This window comes from Ursus americanus, chromosome 3 (assembly GCF_024610735.1).
Source record: "Ursus americanus isolate L20-20 chromosome 3, mUrsAme1.1.p, whole genome shotgun sequence".
NCBI lineage: Eukaryota > Metazoa > Chordata > Mammalia > Carnivora > Ursidae > Ursus > Ursus americanus.
The window spans coordinates 101,347,089-101,356,861 of record NC_142129.1 but is presented as its reverse complement, the minus strand read 5'-3'; positions in this window follow the sequence as shown (position 1 = coordinate 101,356,861).

Below are 9,773 nucleotides of genomic sequence, written 5' to 3'. Positions count from 1 at the left end.
TGCTTACTGATTTATTTGTAGAATAAATGTGGAAGGATATCGATTTAGGTGTGTCATATATATTGAAGTGCTTTATCCCTTGGTTCTTCTTTTGATTTGAATTTTTGCCTAAATAAAGTTTAAATTTTATATTGCCATTTAATTTACTCTTTCCTAAGTTTATTTTGCTTGAATTTTTCCCCAGTTTATCAATTATTCCACGATTGCTGATAGAATCGTTCTTTTACCAGTGATTTGGAATGCCGTTTTTATCACATGCCTTCTAATATACATATTTATGTACAAATATGTATATATACAATTTTGATTGCCAAGGATCTGCTGTTGAATATTTCAAGTTAAGTTTTGCATGCCTTCTAGATATCTTTTAAAAAGGGAATTTCTGGTTGCAAAATCATCCATAAGTTGAATTTAAGCTTTTTCCTTTGTGGAGGACTAATTCTTCATGACTAATTCTTCATGTGGGTTGATTGAGGAGTGATGCTTATGGCAGGGATATGGAAACTGAGAATGTGACATTTTTATGTAATTATTGTACGTTGGGGGCGTTCTCATACACTTTCTTACTGCTACATCGTGGTGGACTGTTGTGGAATGCTGGACTTTATGGGGAACACTAAGTCCTGACAGGTGGCATAATCACCTGGTATCCCATTTTTATTTAATCTCTACCAGGGGACAGTGGTAAATGGTTTCTTAAAAGCTGATGAATAACCTGCCACAGTAAGCATGGCTTTCCTACAAAAATCAAGTGATGTTCATAGTGATTCTCCTACCAAGATTTTTAGCAGATCCCATATATATTAACAGGATACTTGGAACACAGTTGGACCTGTGGAGCTATAAGGGTCAATGGGCAGAGCTATTTCCATCATGGCCTGGACCAGATAAAAAGCCTTCTTTTCCTCTGTGGGCACTCAAACCTGGCAAACTTTCTCGTGACTCAATAAATCAGAGCCGCACAATGGACTGCAGTGTGTGTGTTTCCAAAATCCAAACAGGCCCAAGAAACATGGGATTTTTTTTAGTATTATGAAGGATAAGGTGTGACATATTTCTCCATTTTAGAAGAAATCTTCTGGCATGCTTCAGACACTGATTCAATTTTACTTATTCTTGAACTTTCTATAAACAGAATCCTACCATAAATATCCTTTGTCTTTAATCAATCAAGTTTCAATTATAGCTTTAAAATTCATCCATAATGTTATAAATAGCCCTCACTGAATTATTTTCTTTGCTCCAGTATATTATTTTATGAACATAGTATATGTTAATATATTTTACTATTAATGGTTATTGGTGTTCTTCCCAATTATGGATCATTAAAACACTTCTAAGAACATACTTATATAATACATAAATGCGGGATAACAGGCTTCATTGTCTTGCTCCTCATTCCTGAGTATAAAGGAAAAATAGTCCATGTGTCATAACTGAGTGCAGTATTTGCTACAACAGTTTTGAAAATACCCATTACCAGGGTGAGGAAAGATGTTTCAAGTTTCCAAGAGGTTTTAATCATGACCGGATATTGAATTTCATCAAATGCCATTATTTCACCTACGGAGATCTGTGCATACTTGTTTATCCTGTTAATGTTGTAGCAGGAACTGTTGTGATCCATGTCCAACGTGCCTCAGCACTTCCAAATGTTCAAGCAAATTTCCCATTGCTGACATCTGCAGTTCTTTTCCTAAAGATTGTCTTGGAAGCTGCAAAAGTCTGTTCTGCTCATGCACAAGGCAGGCTTGAGTGTCTGGAAATGAACCCTCTTCCCTTCCTCCCCACAGGGCCAGCCATCGCAGCCAATGACTGGCATGTGTTGGTATTTAAATACTCCAGCTTCTCCTCTGGATGGAGATCACTCTGAGGTGTGTGTTTTATACCAGGTGCTTAGTTTCCACATGGGATTGAACTCCAGTTGCCTGCAATGGTAGCTGGCTTGACAACACATTCAACTTCTGTCTTCTTTCCTTCTCTTTGATTCATGGTTCTTGAACCTCACAAATAAATCAGTTATACTCAGATCCTGTCTCAGTGTCTGCTTCTGGAAACTATATGACCATTGAGAATCTCATCTTTGGTTTTTCCAACTGTGTATTCCTGAAATAAACCATGTTTATTCTATGTGATGTATTTTATGTTGCTGGATTTGTTTGGTTATTCTGTGTTTGATTTTTACACTTATATTCATGAGTTAGATTACCTGTAACTGCCCTTTCTCCCACTGTTACTGTGAAGTTTGTTAGTAAGGCAATGCTAATCTCATCAAAGGAGCTGGAGAACGTGCAATCCTTTTCTTTTCTTTTTTTTTAATGTTTTTTTATTACATTATGTTAGTCACCATACAGTACATCCCTGGTTTCTGATGCAAGGTTCGATGATTCATTAGTTGCGTATAACACCCAGTGCACCATGCAATACGTGCCCTCCTTACTACCCATCACCAGTCTATCCCATTCCCCCACTCCCCTCCCCTCTGAAGCCCTCAGTTTGTTTCTCAGAGTCCATAGTCTCCCATGCTTCACTCCCCCTTCTGATTACCCCCCTTTCTTTATCCCTTTCTTCCCCTACCGATCTTCCTAGTTCTTATGTTCCATAGATGAGAGAAATCATATGGTAATTGTCCTTCTCTGCTTGACTTATTTCACTTAGCATTATCTCCTCCAGTGCCATCCATGTTGCAGCAAATGTTGAGAAATCGTTCTTTCTGATAGCTAATATTCCATTGTATATATGGACCACAGCTTCTTAATCCAGTCATCTGTTGAAGGGCATCTCGGTTCCTTCCACGATTTAGCTATTGTGGATAATGCTGCTATGAACATTGGGGTGCATATGGCCCTTCTCTTCACTACGTCTGTATCTTTGGGGTAAATACCCAGTAGTGCAATGGCTCATGGTCATAGGGTATCTCAATTTTTAACTTTTTAAGGGACCTCCACACTGTTTTCCAGAGGGGCTGCACCAACCTCGTGCAATCCTTTTCTATTCACTGGAGCATTTTGTGAAAAACTGGCATTCTATTTCCTTGAACGGTTAAAGGGTACACTTGAAGCCATTATAGTCCTATATTTTTTAGAATTTATCTTTCATCCTGTAGAGTGTACACATATTAGTAAGGGCACCACAGCCCTATTTTTTCCCCATCTCCAGATCTTATCAATATAATGTCATCAATATGAAAGATCAATAGGACGTCTAAGGGGCTGGTGAAGAAAACTAAATGGTGGCTCAGACCAGGAGAGTCAATGTAACTCTGAGGCAAGATGGTAGAGGGGTACTTTCATTTCTGCTAGGTAAAACAAAACAATCCTTTTATTTATTTAAATAAATATATTTGCTTCAATAAAGCAGAAAATTACCAAATTACTAACTATAGGATAGGTGCTAAGAACTCTGCTAATTTGCTTCAGTAAGTACCCATATTTGAACCAGCAGCTACAATTGCACTCAGCACCTAATTATGCCTGTGCTAACCTGGGCTCAAGACTCAAGCTGTCTTTTGCACTACCAAAGAAAGAGGTAAATGCTTTATCCATGACTTTTATAGTGTCACTTATTTCTGCCATTGAAGTTTCTTATTGACTATTTTGGTAAAGAGGAGAAATTCCAGGGTCCTTCAGAAACATAGCCATTAGTTAATCGGACAGAGAAACAATGTAGAGTCTTTCTTCCATTGTTCAAATTAGACATTTCAGCTGTGGGTTTAGGAGCTGGGGAAATAACTGCAGGTGGGTATAGTGGTCTCCATGGCCAACAAGAGATTAGAGTAAATATTCTATGAATTGTCTGCCCTTTATACCTTCCACTAGATACGGCAGGGCCCCCATTATATAGTATTAATTCTGAGTCATTGCCCAGTAACACACCAGGTCTGAATATATCTCTTTCTTCAATTTATACTTACTCTCTAAACATCTCAGTTCCTTTGGGAGATGTTGAGAGTAATCTTCCCAGGATTCACATGAAGTATTATTGTTGGGACCAGTGATCTTTTTAATGAATCTGACTCTGGCGATGGGTTTGCATGAGGAGCACAACGTTAGTGTGGTGGTTCAAAACTGTTTCTGAGAAAAGGGGGATCACATAAATCATGAGTGTCTTCAAGAAGGCTGCTCTTCTATTTCCTCTGATTCCACAATCAACTATTCAAACTTAGATCAGACATTCTGATTACCTTTCTGAGGTTGCTTTTTTTTTTCTTTTTTTCTTTCCTCTCCTCTCCTTTCTTTTTTCTTTTCTTTTTTAGAGAAAGATCAGGGGAGGAGCAGAGGGAGAAAGAATCTTAAGCAGGCTCCATGACCAGCACAGAGCCCAAGGCGTGGCTCAATCTCATGACCCTAAGATCATGACATGAGTCAAAATCAAGAGTTGGACACCTACTGAGCCACCCAGGTGTTCCCTGGGGTTGCTTCTTATTACTGTCACCATGGATGGCTTTCCTTTAGTGATTTTAGTGATTTCCTCTACCCTAATGTCTTCTACCACTTCTCTGGTATCTGGGGGCAGCCATGGAAGCAGACTTCAAACATACTGGCATGCTGTCTTTCCAATGTAGTTCTCAAAGCTTTGAAGAAGGAAATGTCTTCCAGAGGACCTCATCAGTTATAACTAGGGGCTAAATCTATCTCAAACACAGGAAGGGGTTCAGATGATAACAAGCCAGAAAAAAGAAAATGATAACAAAGTTAAAACAGAACACAAAGACCATACACATGTAACCCTATTACTCCCTTACCCCCAATATGAGTCATGTCACTTTAGTACAGGAGAAAGAATGCGTTTTTTTTCCTTGGGTCATCTCTGACTTCCTGGTTTTTAAAAATATAATAACGGTTTAGAACTCAGTTAAATTACCATTTTGTATTATATACTGCCATTTAGTTATGCTTGCCATTTGTACTAAATTTTGGAATAAAATGTACCTGTGGGTTTTTTTTTTTTTTCAGATTTTGGGTTATAAAATCAATTTAATGTTCTGTGACAAGTGTTAACAAAAGAGAAAGAAACAGAATAAAATAGAAAATATCAGAATGTATTTCACTGTGTGCACACAATAAGGATAAATACTATTATGTGAAACTTGGTTTTTTTTCATATAGACAGTAAAATACAATAAAATAGTCACTGACTCTTTAGATCTAACACAATTGCAGAGCTCATGTAGTAGACAGTTTATATTACGGCTATTTATTTTTAACATTATATTTGATTCTTAGTTGGAACACATAGGAGGTAGGCATAGCCTTAAGAAGAGTAGAGGTATAGAATTTTTCTATGAGCCTTGCCTACCTCAGAATGATTTTATTTCCTTAACAATGAAAATGTAACTTAATTAAGTGTAAAATTATTTTGTCACAATATTTTTCCCACTCTACTCTTTAATCCATTGTCTTCTGGGATTTGTATTGTGTAGGACTCGATGATCCTATTTTTTTTTTTTTTTTGGATCACTTTTCTTTCTATGTACATGTAGAGATTTTTCCCTCCCTTTATCTTTTTAATGACAACATTCTACCAAGTGTCTAGGAGTCTCTTTCATTTCAACCTGTCTGTACTTTCAATTCATATACACATGTTTTTGTTTCAAATTACATTTGTAATTATAACTATTTCAGCACTACACTAAAAGCAGTCCTGATTATCTGTCAATTTTTTTTCTTTTCCTCCTCAAAATTATCAATTGTAAATTAGCATTAAAATGTTAAATCCCTTCATGCTTAATATATCCCTGAGCTCCTGCACAAAAGTATTACTTGACTATTTGATAGACTCAATTTTGTTCCCAAAGGAACCTTGCTTACAAGTAAAACTATACACAATAAGAAGTCAGGTCCAGAGATAGCCCATGTCTGGATCTCAGAATCACAGCTCACCTTGGAGTTTTCACAAGCTGTTCCGTTCCTCTGTCCTTGCTTCATTTCTCTGGCTCTCGTTTGCCTGATCTCATCTCTGGCCACTCTTCCCTCGCTGTACCCTTGCCTCTTTCTAGTGCATGAGCCAGCCTAGACAGACCTCCCTTTGGGAATTTTGTGCAAGTTGTTTCCTCTCCCTGGAAACTTCTCCCAGATCCTCCTTGACAAGCTTCTTGTCCTTCAATCTTAAATGCCACCTCCTCTGAGCAGCCTCCCCTGATCACTTCTAGTCATGCTCCTTTATGTCGTCCTACTGGGTTTTCTTCTTAGAATTTATCAGTATCTTACATTCCCTTGTTTTTGGATGTTTCCTGTCCGTCTTTCCCGAAGTACAGGAAAGGGCTTTATCTATTCCATCACTGGAATGATGAAGTTTATAACACTTTCTGAATGACAGACTGCTCCCCTAATTAATGAGCAGTTCTAAAATTAAAATTATTTGGGGGCACCTGGCTGGTTCAGTCAGAAGAGCGTGTGATTCTTGATCTCAGCGTTATGAGTTTGAGTAACACATGGGGTGTAGAGATTACTTAAATAAATTTTTAAAAACTTTAAAATTAAAATTACTTGGGCTTCATATTTGAAATTATGTGCACATGTATTTTGTTGCTTCCTAGTTTTAACTCTAAGACACAATTGTCACAGTTTACCTATTATCTCAGATTACATTTACCTTTTGCAATTATTTTTTCCTTACAGGAACTACTACTAAGTTATATTTAATATTTTGTCCTTTATATAAGATCAAAACCAAGACTGATTATTTGAATGGTATCTGTGTACATCTTGTAAAAGTATATTTTAAGTTCTTAGCTTTGGCTCTAAGAATTCAACAAACATCACACCGTATCTGTTATTTCATGTTGTATATGACAAATTTAAAGGAATCTTTTTTCTGGATTTAAAAATATGCTTTCTTTTATGTGTATAGGTATATACGTATACATATGCATACACACACACACACAAACACACACACATGCGCACACTATTTCCCTAAACATGTCATGCTTCTAAGAACTTTAAGGTAAATTAGTTCAAAATAATAATCAGATCCTTATCGGTGCTCAAAAACATCTAAGCATTCTTCCTTTGGCCAGCAAAACATAACCAAATCCCTTTCAGAATCAATAAATGGAAGGAACCATCTCCCTAAAACAAACATGCATATAGCACCTCATACCTGTCAGAATGGCTAAAACCAACACCACAAGAAACAACAGGTGTTGGCCAGGATGTGGAGAAAAAGGAACCCTTGTACACTGTTGTGGGAATGCAAACTGGTGCAGCCAATCTGGAGAACAGTATGGAGGTTCCTCAAAAATTTAAAAATTGAAATACCCACTGATTCAGCAATTGTACTACCAGGTATTTATCCAAACACAAAAACACTAATTCAAAGGGATACATACATCCCTATGTTTATAGCAGCATTATCTATAATAGCCAAATTATGGAAACAGCCAATGTTCATCAACTGATGACTGGATAAAGAAGATGATATCAAGAAGATGATATATATATATGATATATACTATATATATAGATAAAGAAGATGATATATATATGGATAAAGAAGATATATATATATATATATATATATATATATATATATATATATATATATATATATGATGGCATATTACTCAGCCATAAAAAAAAGAATGAAATTCCGTCATTTGCAATGACATGGACAGAACTAGAGAGTATCATGCTAAGCAAATTAGTAAGTCAGAGAAAGACAAATACCATATGATTTTACTCATACGTGGAATTTAAGCAACAAAACAAATGAGCATCAGGAAAAAAGAGAGAGTGGTAAGCCAAGAAACAGACTCTTAACGAGAGAGAACAAACTGATGGTCACCAGAGGGGAGATGGGATTAAGGAGGGCACTTGTGAGGAGCACAGAGTGATGTACGGAAGTGTTGAATCACTAAATTCTACACCTGAAACTAATATTACACTGTATGTTAACTAACTGGAATTTAAATAAAAACTTAAAAAAATACACATATGCAAAAATATGCATATAATTTTAGTGGGTTCATAGACTCCACCAAGCTTGTTTACAAACTCAGATTAAGAGCTCCTGCTTTAGGGCACCAGGGTGGCTCAGTTGGTTAAGCGACTGCCTTTGGCTCAGGTCATGATCCCAGGGTCCTGGGATCGAGACCCGTGTCGGACTCCCTGCTTCTCCCTCTGCCTGCTGCCCATGCTCTCTCTCTTTGTCAAAAAAAAAAAAAAAAAGAGCTCCTGCTTTAGATGATTTTTGTTACCTTATTTTATCCTCAAGTGTTTTCATTTGCATTGTTTCATTTGTAAGGAACTTGTAAGTCTTTAAGAAAGAACTAAAGAATCTGTTTGAATTTAGGTAAGCAATTTCAACTTTTTATGACTTCCTCTTCTGAAAAACATTTCATCACCTTAGAAATCAAGGTTGAGAAAATCATATAACTTATTTTTCAATCTTTGTTTCTAGAGTCATGGTTACCTATGAGTAGTCGTCCCAAGGTGAACACGACTAGACAGATCCTTTAATTTTTGTAAAGCTTCTGTCCAGTATATAAGGTTACACATGAACTTTTCGAGTTTGGAAATAGATAGATAGTGGGCCATGTTCTTTCTCACAGAGGCCAGTGAGTCAGACTCTCGGTATCCCATGGACAAAGAAGACTTCATTATTTTGGACACTGACACAATGAATCTAGCGAGAATTCTTCCCAAGCCAGCATATATCCTTTATTACGAGCGAGCATGGTAAACATCATTGATACAGATACACGTCTGTCTTGCTTTAGAGTTGACCAATCTCATGACCTGAACTTTGGGTAAAAGTAAATTACATGGTGGATTTTCCCAGCCTGACTGAATTTGAATCAGTACACTAATTTACGCTTGAATGTATGTGATCTTTAGAGGCCAGATAGACTTAGTAAATGTTTATCTTACCATTAATTTATTCATTTTAAGTATTAAATTTTGAAAGAAAATAAATTTCTAGGTTAATAAAATAGCGCAATTAAGTCCTTTATTTATTTTTCTCATTAGACTGAAATAATAAACCAAATGGACAAAAAGAAGTCAATAAAAGTTTTAGCCTGAAACATTCTCAAAGAGAATGTTAAGATATTATGAAAATATGCACATTGCTTGTAATTGAAGAGCAGAAAATTGATGCATTTACCTTTGAAAAGCAGAGGTATTCATTGCCTGCAAGCTTCAGTTTAGGACCTTAGCCTATGAGCTGCTGGTCCTACAAAGATGATCTTCTGGTTTTGTCATGAAAGCAAATGGAAGGATCTCTCTGTAAGGAAAACTGAGGTCATTTCTATCTCAATCTGTATCTATTCCATAGTGTATATGGAACACATTAATAGTTCTGCTTATCATTCTTTGCCAGAGTAGAAAACAGTTTCCAAATAAAATAATCTGAATTATCATAAAGCCAAAAATAAGAATGAAATATTTAAAATTATAATTCACTTAACCAGTGAAAACTTGAACACATTATCTTCTTTAGTTGGGGATTTGCACTCATCTTTTGCATATTACATTTAGCCAACAACCAAATTTTAATTTTTAATTAGGAGACATTAAAATATAATTAGCAGCAAATAACAGAGTGACAAAGCTACAAAAATCCATAAAGGTCAAAGGAAGCAGCATTTTTAGCCACAGCAAGAAGTGTTCTTCCATGAATTTAGGTGATCATGGTGACCACTTCACCTTCTCCACATTCACCTCCAAGGCAAATTTTCTAGAAGCAACATTGCTTTTTGAAAATCATAATGATGGTAATAATATAGCGACAGCTGTCAAAACCAGAGAGTATACATTCTTCAGAGTCAA